Below are 10,079 nucleotides of genomic sequence, written 5' to 3'. Positions count from 1 at the left end.
AGCAGTGGTTTTCGTCTTGGAACTCTGCCATGCAGACCATTTTTGCCCAGTCTCTTTCTTATGGTGGAGTCATGAACACTGACCTTAACTGAGGCAAGTGAGGCCTGCAGTTCTTTGGATGTTGTTGTGGGGTCTTTTGTGACCTCTTGGATGAGTCGTCGCTGTGCTCTTGGGGTAATTTTGGTCGGCCGGCCACTCCTGGGAAGGTTCGCCACTGTTTCATGTTTTTGCCATTTGTGAATAATGGCTCTCACTGTGGTTCGCTGGAGTCCCAAAGCTTTAGAAATGGCTTTATAACCTTTTCCAGACTGATAGATCTCAATTACTTTCTTTCTCATTTGTTTCTGAATTTCTTTGGATCTCGGCATGATGTCTAGCTTTTGAGGATCTTTTGGTCTACTTCACTTTGTCAGGCAGGTCCTACTTAAGAGATTTCTTGATTGCGAACAGGTGTGGCAGTAATCAGGCCTGGGTGTGGCTAGAGAAATTGAACTCAGGTGTGATAAATCACAGTTTTAACAGGGGGGCAAACACTTCTTCACACAGGGCCATGTAGTTTTGGATTTTGTTTTCCCTTAATAATAAAAACCTTCATTTAAAAACTGCATGTTGTGTTTACTTGTGATATCTTTGACTAATATTTAAATTTGAAACATTAAAGTGTGACAAACATGCAAAAAAAATAAGAAATCAGGAAGGGGGCCAACACTTTTTCACACCACTGTATGTTATATGTGCAGCAGCAGTATTTCTTACATGCTCACAGCAGCATGTCTGTAAACGTATTGGCAGTAGCAAGTCTCGGTACTTGTCCTGCAGCAGCATAGCAAATCTATTCCGCCAAGACCAAACACATTAACATTGCCATGTATATTACCATGCTAGACTCTCTAAGAGTTGTCATGATGGAAATATTTCAAATATATTTCAAAGTATTCAAAAATATATAGCTAATATTTTTTTTATAAATTTTAGTTGCTTAAACTTATTTAAAACATATTTTTGGGCCGAATATAGGGTACAACGGGGCTAAAGGCGCCCCGGAGTAAAAGGCGACTTTGATATTATTTTCATCTAAACCACTAGATGACAAAAACATGGCGAAGCACTTTCCAAAACATTCACTTTTCAAGATGCACGTGTATATTTGTCAGATCTTAGACGTGATCCCATGCAGCAGGCAGTGCAAAGTTGATTCTGTGCTTACTTGATCTAAAATTGTATGTTTTTAAAAATGTTGTAGATTTGTAGATGTTGTAGAAGTAGCTAATGAGAATCGCTAAAATGAATGCATATATTTTGAGACAAAGGTCTTCTTTACGATTTTCAGTTTTGTTTAAGATAATTAAAGCAACAGTTTTTAAATAACTAATGAATATGGTAAAGTATGGTATTTGGGGTAAAAGGCGCCCCTGCTGTTGGGGCTAAAGACACAGTAATTAACATGATAATTAATAGATGGCTGACTTTTCCATTTGTTGACATGACATGTTTAGATTCAGATGGTAAATATCATATATTATGTTGGGTGTCCATATTAAAGATAATCACCATGTTTAGAATGAAACATCATTTAAAAACATGATATTAATCATATCATATAATAAAATATTTTGTAATGTTGTTACTACTGTAAATATATATAAAATTATTATTGGATCTCCTTCAATACTTTCAAACTCTTTACTTATTAAAATAATTTAGTTTCTGTATTTTAAAATATATTTTTTATATTAACATATTTTAATGACAGTATATTTATTGAACAAAAATGAATTCTTTTATTTTTCAAAATAAAAATTATTTATTTTCACACAAAATCTGTTGCTCCATTAATGTTCAATGCAACGTATATATTTTTTCTGCAATTATACATTTTAGGTGCAGTGAATAGCACATTTTTTCTTAAGGTGGGCCTTTAGCCCCATTGTACCCTACTATTTATATTTGCATTTACCCAAAATGAATTTTAAAATTGAAAATGTATTTTCTTGCCTCTTGAAGTACATTTTGTAATATATTTTCGCATTTGAATGCATAAATGAAACAGAATTTGAAGCAGTGCTGTTTACAACATTACAACACAATATTTATTTAGCATATATCTGAAACATATTTGAATACACTGAAAATATGAAACATACACTTGTGCACAAACTCCAAGCAATCATTAATGGCTGCTCATTTGACCTTGTTTGTGTCACTCTGTGTGTGTCATGTCCAGTGACACCAAACTGACATGACAAGACAAACACAACTTCCCTGTAGCTCACCAACTGTACTATAGTGCCCTGGTCCAGCAGATATGGAACAAGAGGCTTTGAAAGTAGAGTGGAACGGCAGATGGAGGACTAAACTTAAATACCAGCCCAATCTTTTAATAAATCTGCAACAGGTGGCAGCACATGGTTTACATCACTGCAGCACTCAACTAAACACAGGTGACACGACAGACCTTACACTGGCCGGCAGTGGAGGATTATAGGTTTAAAACAACACAAAGTAAAGACTTCTTCCTCCAGGTGAATGAAAAATTAGGTTTCTATGACCAGTTTGCTCCAAAAAAGTGCATTTGTTTCCCAGCAGAGGTGACCATGACTTTATCAATGTGAAAATAGCTCATATTACCTTAAATAAAGCATTCAAAGTGAGAATACACACACGGACACTGTTATGGCAACACTACCTTCAATGTATTTAGACTACAACGCTAAGGCAATGAGGTCATGACTATGATGTAACGTAAGGGAAAAAGTGTGTGTGTGGAGAGAGAGAGTCGAGAGCCATAGTGAAATCACGCCGGCCAGATGCTATAGCTAAAAGAAACAAGATATGACAGAAAAGACAGGAACTGTAGAGCTGAACTGAGTATTGTGTGTGTCTCTACAGAGCCCAAATCAACACACCAATCTATCAACAAGGCTGAGATTGAAACAGGCCTGAGATGTTTTCGTAGCTATAGGCTATGAAGACATCATCATTTAACTTTAAATACTTAGCCATCTTGTTTACAGTTGAAGGATATGCATAAGAAAGCATTTTATAAGGAAGTTCCTTCAGAGTTTACCCAAGAAAGCACAAATGGCAATTCTGTATAATTGCAGCACTGAAAGTTCATGCAACACATTTTGGTAAACCTGAAACTGCCGATTTAAAGCGGGTTCCTTATTTGAATGAAATAGACATTTGTCATTTGGCTCATGCTTTTATTTAAATCTTAAATTACACATATGGCATGGAGGATCTCCCTGCAGCAACATGGGGTTAAAAGAGTAGTTTACTAAAAAAATGAATATTCTGTTATCGTTTTTGCTGTTATCATTGTTCCAAACCTGCTGGGTCTAATGTTTTTTCTCACAATTCAGACTTTTTTTTCTAGCAATTCTGAGAAATTGCTAGATATTATTGCGAGATATAAACTTGGTAAGAAATAAAGTTCACATCTTGCAATTCTGAGTTGTTTTATCTCTCAAATCTGAATTTATATCTTGCAATTCTGACTTAGAAACTGAGAAAAAAAAAGTATGGTTTGTAAAAAATTTTTAACCTTTTGGCAGAAACAGGCTTCCGTATAATGTTGTACCTGTATGACTTTCTTCTGTGTAAAATGCTGCTTGTTTTTGTCGCTATACTGAAAGTCAATGGGATGAAACGTCACAAGTACCTTTTTTTAATTCTTCTTCTTATTTTTATTTTTTTTATCCCGTGGTGGTTTACATAACATGAGGGTGAGTAAATGATGACAGAATTTGTATTTCACTTTATTTGGGTAATCTAAGGCCTTGCTTAAATTCGATCTGCATCCAGTTTATGTATGTCCTAAGCTTTTTATAACTGTATAAAATTATTTAGCCTGTCAGAGTTTTAAAGGTGCACTCAGTCATTTTTCTCTCATTAAAAATGTTTTACATGTAAATAAATAAATAGTACTTTTGAAAAATGTGTTTAAAATCAAGTTCACTCACATGAGATGGAGACTCCAGTCAGAGCTGTTTTATTTTACATGGAACAGATCGCCTCATGGGGGCACTTTATTCAGTTTATCTCGGTAACTACCTTGTTACTGGACACTTTTGCTTGTACAATAAATTAATTATGGCTGACTGCGAATAGCACATTTGTACTATGGCACGATAACTGAAAACCTTCTGCTTTTCATCAAATCAGCAAGGTGCCAGCATACATTCAAGATGAATGCCAGGCTGCCAGTGAAACATAAAAAAAAAATCTTTAACCAGAAATAATCTTATTTAATGAATTAAAATTCTGTCATTCAAACCTATATGCATTTCTTTTCTGCAGAAATATTTTGAGAGTGAAATATCCCTTTAAGAAGATATTTACATTTATGCATTTGGCAGACACTTTTATCCAAAGTGACTTGCATTGCATTCAATTTACATTTTTTTTATTGGTTGCATTCCAAACCCTCTAATTTAACTTCCAAAACTGTTCAGGCATCAGGATGACTAGAGATGACTGGTACTAAATAACGGTCTGTTTATATGTGAAGAGTTCAAAGCAATAAGGAGAATTGGGAAAGTATCTTAATGGAGATGAGGGAATGAAGAAGGAGAGGGAGAGAAAAAGTGGAACATTTAGGAGGTAAATAAGCAAATAAGGTTTTAAAAAGCTTTCTTCAACTCTAAAGCATTTGCAGGTTGGAGACGTGTGTTCCCATTGCAACTTAAAACTAACATTGAACAAGAGAAAAGAGAAAAGAAAGAGAGAAATAGGGGAGAACAAAATGAACAGTAAAAGTATTTAAGCATGTGTATGGAAGAACAGTTGAGGAAAGCTTCAACACTGGGAAAAAAAAAGGCATGAAAAACATGACTTAATCAACACATGAAAATCCCAATATATTCCTCTATTTTAAAAACTCATTACTGGCTCTGTTCAATCCACATTTGCAAACACAGCAGATAAAATGAGAGGTTTTTTAAAACAATATCAAGACCACATCCTTCCATGAGGACTTTCCCACTGCAGCTCTGAAAACTGTGTCAAATTGGCGTATCACTTCTGTTATGTACTGGTCCACTTCAGTCCACTTAAGCAGAGTCAGAACTCAATTACCCTAGTGAATGAGAAGAACACAGGAGGGTTGATCATTCTAAACCAAATTAAAGTGATTGAATTTCGATGCAGCGGAGTGCTGCACGTACAACCGGACTGTTTGTCTCTCATGGTTAGATTCCCATAATCTACCCCACATCTGGCCGATATTAGTCATCAAATCATATCTTTCATCACTCTGAACTCTAAGATCTGACCACATTGGCTGTCGTGCTCATGTTCTCAGCCATACTGTGCATTAACAGATGTTCAATACTGTTTGAACGGAAATGTTGCTGGAAACACACATTATTCAGTTTTTTTTTCACTTGGTATATTTTGTTTTTATTTTTGAAATGTTGAAAAGATGCCCTGGAAAACTAGATGACTAAGGCAAAATTCAGAATAGCATACATGCATACTAACCGTATTATTTCCACCACTATTTTTATTACTTTTTTCTGTCATTTTATTATTATTTTCTGCCATATCGGAAGAGCATACTAGCATGCTACTCTTACTATTTCTGCCTTATGACAAATAGCTCTTACTATTTATGCCACATAAAAATTGCATATTTGCGTACTAACTTTACTATTTCTGCATTATATGAAAAAGCATACTATGCTACTCTTACTATTTATATGCCTTATGAAAATACCATACTACCATGCTTCTCTTACTATTTCCACCACATTAGAAAAGCGTACTTGCATACTAATCTACTATTTCTGCCATATTGGAATAGCATACTGGACTAGCATGCTGCTCTCACTATTTCAGACAGATTGGAATAACATACTAAGCATGCTAATTTGACTATTTCTGTCATATCTGAATAGCGTACCATACTACTCATAATACTTCTGCCATAAAGGGATAGCATACTACTCTTACTACTGTATGCCTGCCATTTCGGTATAACATACTATACTAGCATACTGTTCTATTTCTGCCATAATGGAATAGCATACTACTCATTCTATTTCTGCCATATCAAAAACGTATACTAGCATACTACTCATAATATTTCTGCCGTACAGGAATAGCATCATACCATGCTTCTCTTGCTATTTCTTCTCTGTAGGAATAGCATAGCATGCTACTCTTACTATATCTGCCATTTTAGAATAGCATTCTAATATTCTAATCTTACTATTTCTGCCATATTGAAATAGCATGCTAATTATACCATTTCTGCAATATAGGAATAGCATGCTGGCATACTGCACATATATTTCTGTAATATGGAGTGCTGAGAAAGAGTAGATGGTTAGAATAGATTAAATTAGACACTCGGGAACAAAATCAGAAAAAGAAAGCAAGGGAAAAAAGAATGGTTAGAATGGCACGTAACTGGGCTCTCTCTGAAACTCTGAGCTGGATACCACTGTGGCGTGTGGGGTAATGTGACCCAGTGACCCTGCGGAGCTACAGCAATGATCAATAATAAATGAATGTAATTTTATCAAACAATGACAGCACATACAGAGCTTCCTTTTCTCTCTTGTGAGCCTGAATGTCCATTTACACGGCTCCTTATAGACCACATCAGTGCCAAGCAGGTGTGTTCTTTGTGTTCTCCTCTTTCATCTCTCTCGCTGCCCTTGAATGCAGAGGTAAGGCCTATTAATCCTGTTGTGCAAATTAAAGTGATAAATTCCTCAGTTTTCCATGCATACAATTCCCAGCCTCCCCTGGTCTCCCCCTGCTATTCAATTAACACAAGTCTGGGTGGGGGGGCCGTGGGGGTAGTGCCAATGTTTCAGTTCTGTTTTAGTGGCAAAGCACCAGCCATGATAGATTGGTACATTCCCCCCAGCACACACAAACACACAGTACCAACCATTTTTCTTCTTCCCAAGGATTTTGGACCACACACCAGAAAAATGTATAGACACCATATGCACATGCAAATACATATACACCCCATGAACTCAGCGTCTCAAAATAATAGAGGAACTACCTCATCTGCATACCACAACCATCATTTGAAATGTACATGTGCATTCTTTCAATGTACTGTAATTTTTTTAAAGTATTTTATTTTAACTGTTAAGTGCTAAAAAAAAGACTTGTGCTGACACAAAAATGATTTTCTTACCTAGTATTTTTGTATTGTTTTCCATTAAATATCTTAACATTTTTAACATTTTTAAATCAAGATACATTTACTTAAGAAGCAAAATTACATTAGATATTTTGTTTTCTGAAAAATGTATCAACAATTAGTGAGTTTTTGCTTAAAACTAGAAAAGAAAAATTCGCCGCTGGGGCAATAAAAATTATCTTGTTTTCCCTTTAAATTAAGTTTATTTTTCTTACCCTATTGGCACAGTTTTTCTTGTTTTAAGCATATACTCACTTAATTTTGATACATTTTTCAGAAAACAAGACTTAATATCTAAAGTCATTTTGCTTCTCAAATAAATGCATTTTGATGTAATAATATTTAGATATTTGTACTGGAAAAACAAGACAATTTTTGGAGAGCACCTTTGAAAATGTTAATAAATTAAAAATGTTCCAGTAGCACAACTGACAGCATTTACACTGCTAATCTAGCTTCTGTTTATTATGAACATTTGTTCATTTGTAACTGCTTTTTCCTTTATAAGTAATTTCTAATGTTTTTCCTCAGTTATTAGTCATCTCAGGAAAAAAAAAGCATTTAATTTAATATATTTTTAAATAGGGTAAAACAATTAAATCTGCTCTTCTTTTTTAATTTAAACAACAAAAGAAAATAATAAAGTAAATAATAAAAAAATTAAATAATTACAAATATTTTTCTTCAAACAAGACAGGTGATGTATGAACAAATGCATATGTAAAATGGTGGCTGTGGGTCCTCTCACAGCCTCATGTCTGCAGCACTGAACGAAGGTGTGCTGAAGACCTGAGGTTTAAATTCATATCTCTCATTTACTGTACTATAGCAAAGCCATGCACTCATCAGTCTGGCTAAAGCTCTGCATCTTTCATGTGGTTAGTGACTTCAGTTCAGTGAGCCACAGATAGAGACAGACGGAAAGAGAGAGGGTGAATGAAAGAATAACTTCTTACTGAAGGAATGTAGTGTCTGTCTTCCCTCCACTCTCTCTCTTTCTCTTTGCCTTGGCAAGACTCTAGCAGAGGCCCAGATGGTCGTCACGGTGATTCACACTGTCATGCTGTCTGTTGCTGGGCAGCACAGTAGAGTCTAAGCCCAAAATGATGTTGGTGTATGTGTACATGTCTTTCACATTAATTTTGTGTACAGGTGAAGTATTTGAGTATATTTAAAATATTTTTCAAGGTCTATATACTGTTGTATGTTAAACACTAAACATACTAAACATGTAAAAGCATTCATTTCAGTTGAGTTCCAGTTCTAACAAATACAAAAATTTGAATACATGCAACAATTTAAAGGAATGGTTCTCACAAAAATGAAAATCCTGTCATTTACTCACCACCTCATCTCCAAATGCATATGACTGTTTTTCCATGATTTTTTGTGGAACACATCTTTTCTATATAATAAAAAAAAGTGAAGGTGGACATAGCTGCCAGGCTGCAAAATAACAAATAATTACTATAAAACTGACTGATGTATTATATTCCAAGTCTTCTGAAATCATATGATAGTTTTGTGTGAGGAACATACAAAAATGTAAGTTGTTATTCACTGATGAACTTACTTGGCTGTTAATCGCTGTGAACGGACCATTGAGTCAAACTCATTCAGACAGGTTTTATGACCTGGATCAACTGATTCATTGAAAAGATCCAAATCAAAACAACTATTCATTCTCGAATCAGACTTCTCTCTTGAACACTCATGAATGTAATTTTAACCAAATTAAGGACAAATAACTTACATTTCAGTTTAGTTTTAAGACACTTTTATCATACTAATTTGTCATTTTGGTGCTTAACAGCCACAGACATTATGCAGAAAACCTACAGTAGCCAGTCTTGTGTTAACGTCAAAAATTCACCTTTTGTGTTCCACAGGGGGGAAAAAATGTTGGCTATGTATTGTATTTTAAGGGCTGATGAATGTTGTATGCAAATGCTTTTGTATTGTATAAAGATGGCTATGTGGGGGGTATTTGGAGGTGTTGTTTTATTTGGGTTTTTTGAGGGGGTTGTATTTTGGATAGAAAGAGGCTGTGTTCGGACTTTAGAGAGGTTTTCAGTGGATTAGGTCTTGAGGGACTGATGTGATGGGCAGATTGCAATAAGAGGTTTAGGCCATTGTGTGTTGCGTAAATGGGTGCAGTGTGTGGGGTATGATGGGATTGCGTGTGGTACTGTGAGGCCTATGGCCTGGTGTCAGACCTGCACCATCAAGCCGGGAGGCTGGAACCGTGCCAAGTCATGACATCATCTCCTGCTCCACACTACTCTGGAGTTATAAATCCTCCCCAGGCACAGGGCTGTGCACAGGCATGCAGGAGAATACGCCATTGTCTCACACAAACTCTTGCAACCACATCTGCTGCAGTCAAATGGCTCAACTGACTCCTTCAATGCAAGTCCCATTTCTAAATGCTTATGGTCTATATACAGGTGCATCTCAATAAATTAGAATGTCGTGGAAAAGTTCATTTATTTCAGTAATTCAACTCAAATTGTGAAACTCGTGTATTAAATAAATTCAATGCACACAGACTGAAGTAGTTTAAGTCTTTGGTTCTTTTAATTGTGATGATTTTGGCTCACATTTAACAAAAACCCACCAATTCACTATCTCAACAAATTAGAATATGGTGACATGCCAATCAGCTAATCAACTCAAAACACCTGCAAAGTTTTCCTGAGCCTTCAAAATGGTCTCTTTGGTTCGCTAGGCTACACAATCATGGGGAAGACTGCTGATCTGACAGTTGTCCAGAAGACAATCATTGACACCCTTCACAAGGAGGGTAAGCCACAAACATTCATTGCCAAAGAAGCTGGCTGTTCACAGAGTGCTGTATCCAAGCATGTTAACAGAAAGTTGAATGGAAGAAAAAAGTGTGGAAGAAAAAGAT

This window comes from Sinocyclocheilus anshuiensis, unplaced genomic scaffold (assembly GCF_001515605.1).
Source record: "Sinocyclocheilus anshuiensis isolate Anshui unplaced genomic scaffold, SAMN03320099.WGS_v1.1 scaffold477, whole genome shotgun sequence".
In the NCBI taxonomy this organism is placed as follows: domain Eukaryota; kingdom Metazoa; phylum Chordata; class Actinopteri; order Cypriniformes; family Cyprinidae; genus Sinocyclocheilus; species Sinocyclocheilus anshuiensis.
Note: the sequence above shows the minus strand (reverse complement) of the source record.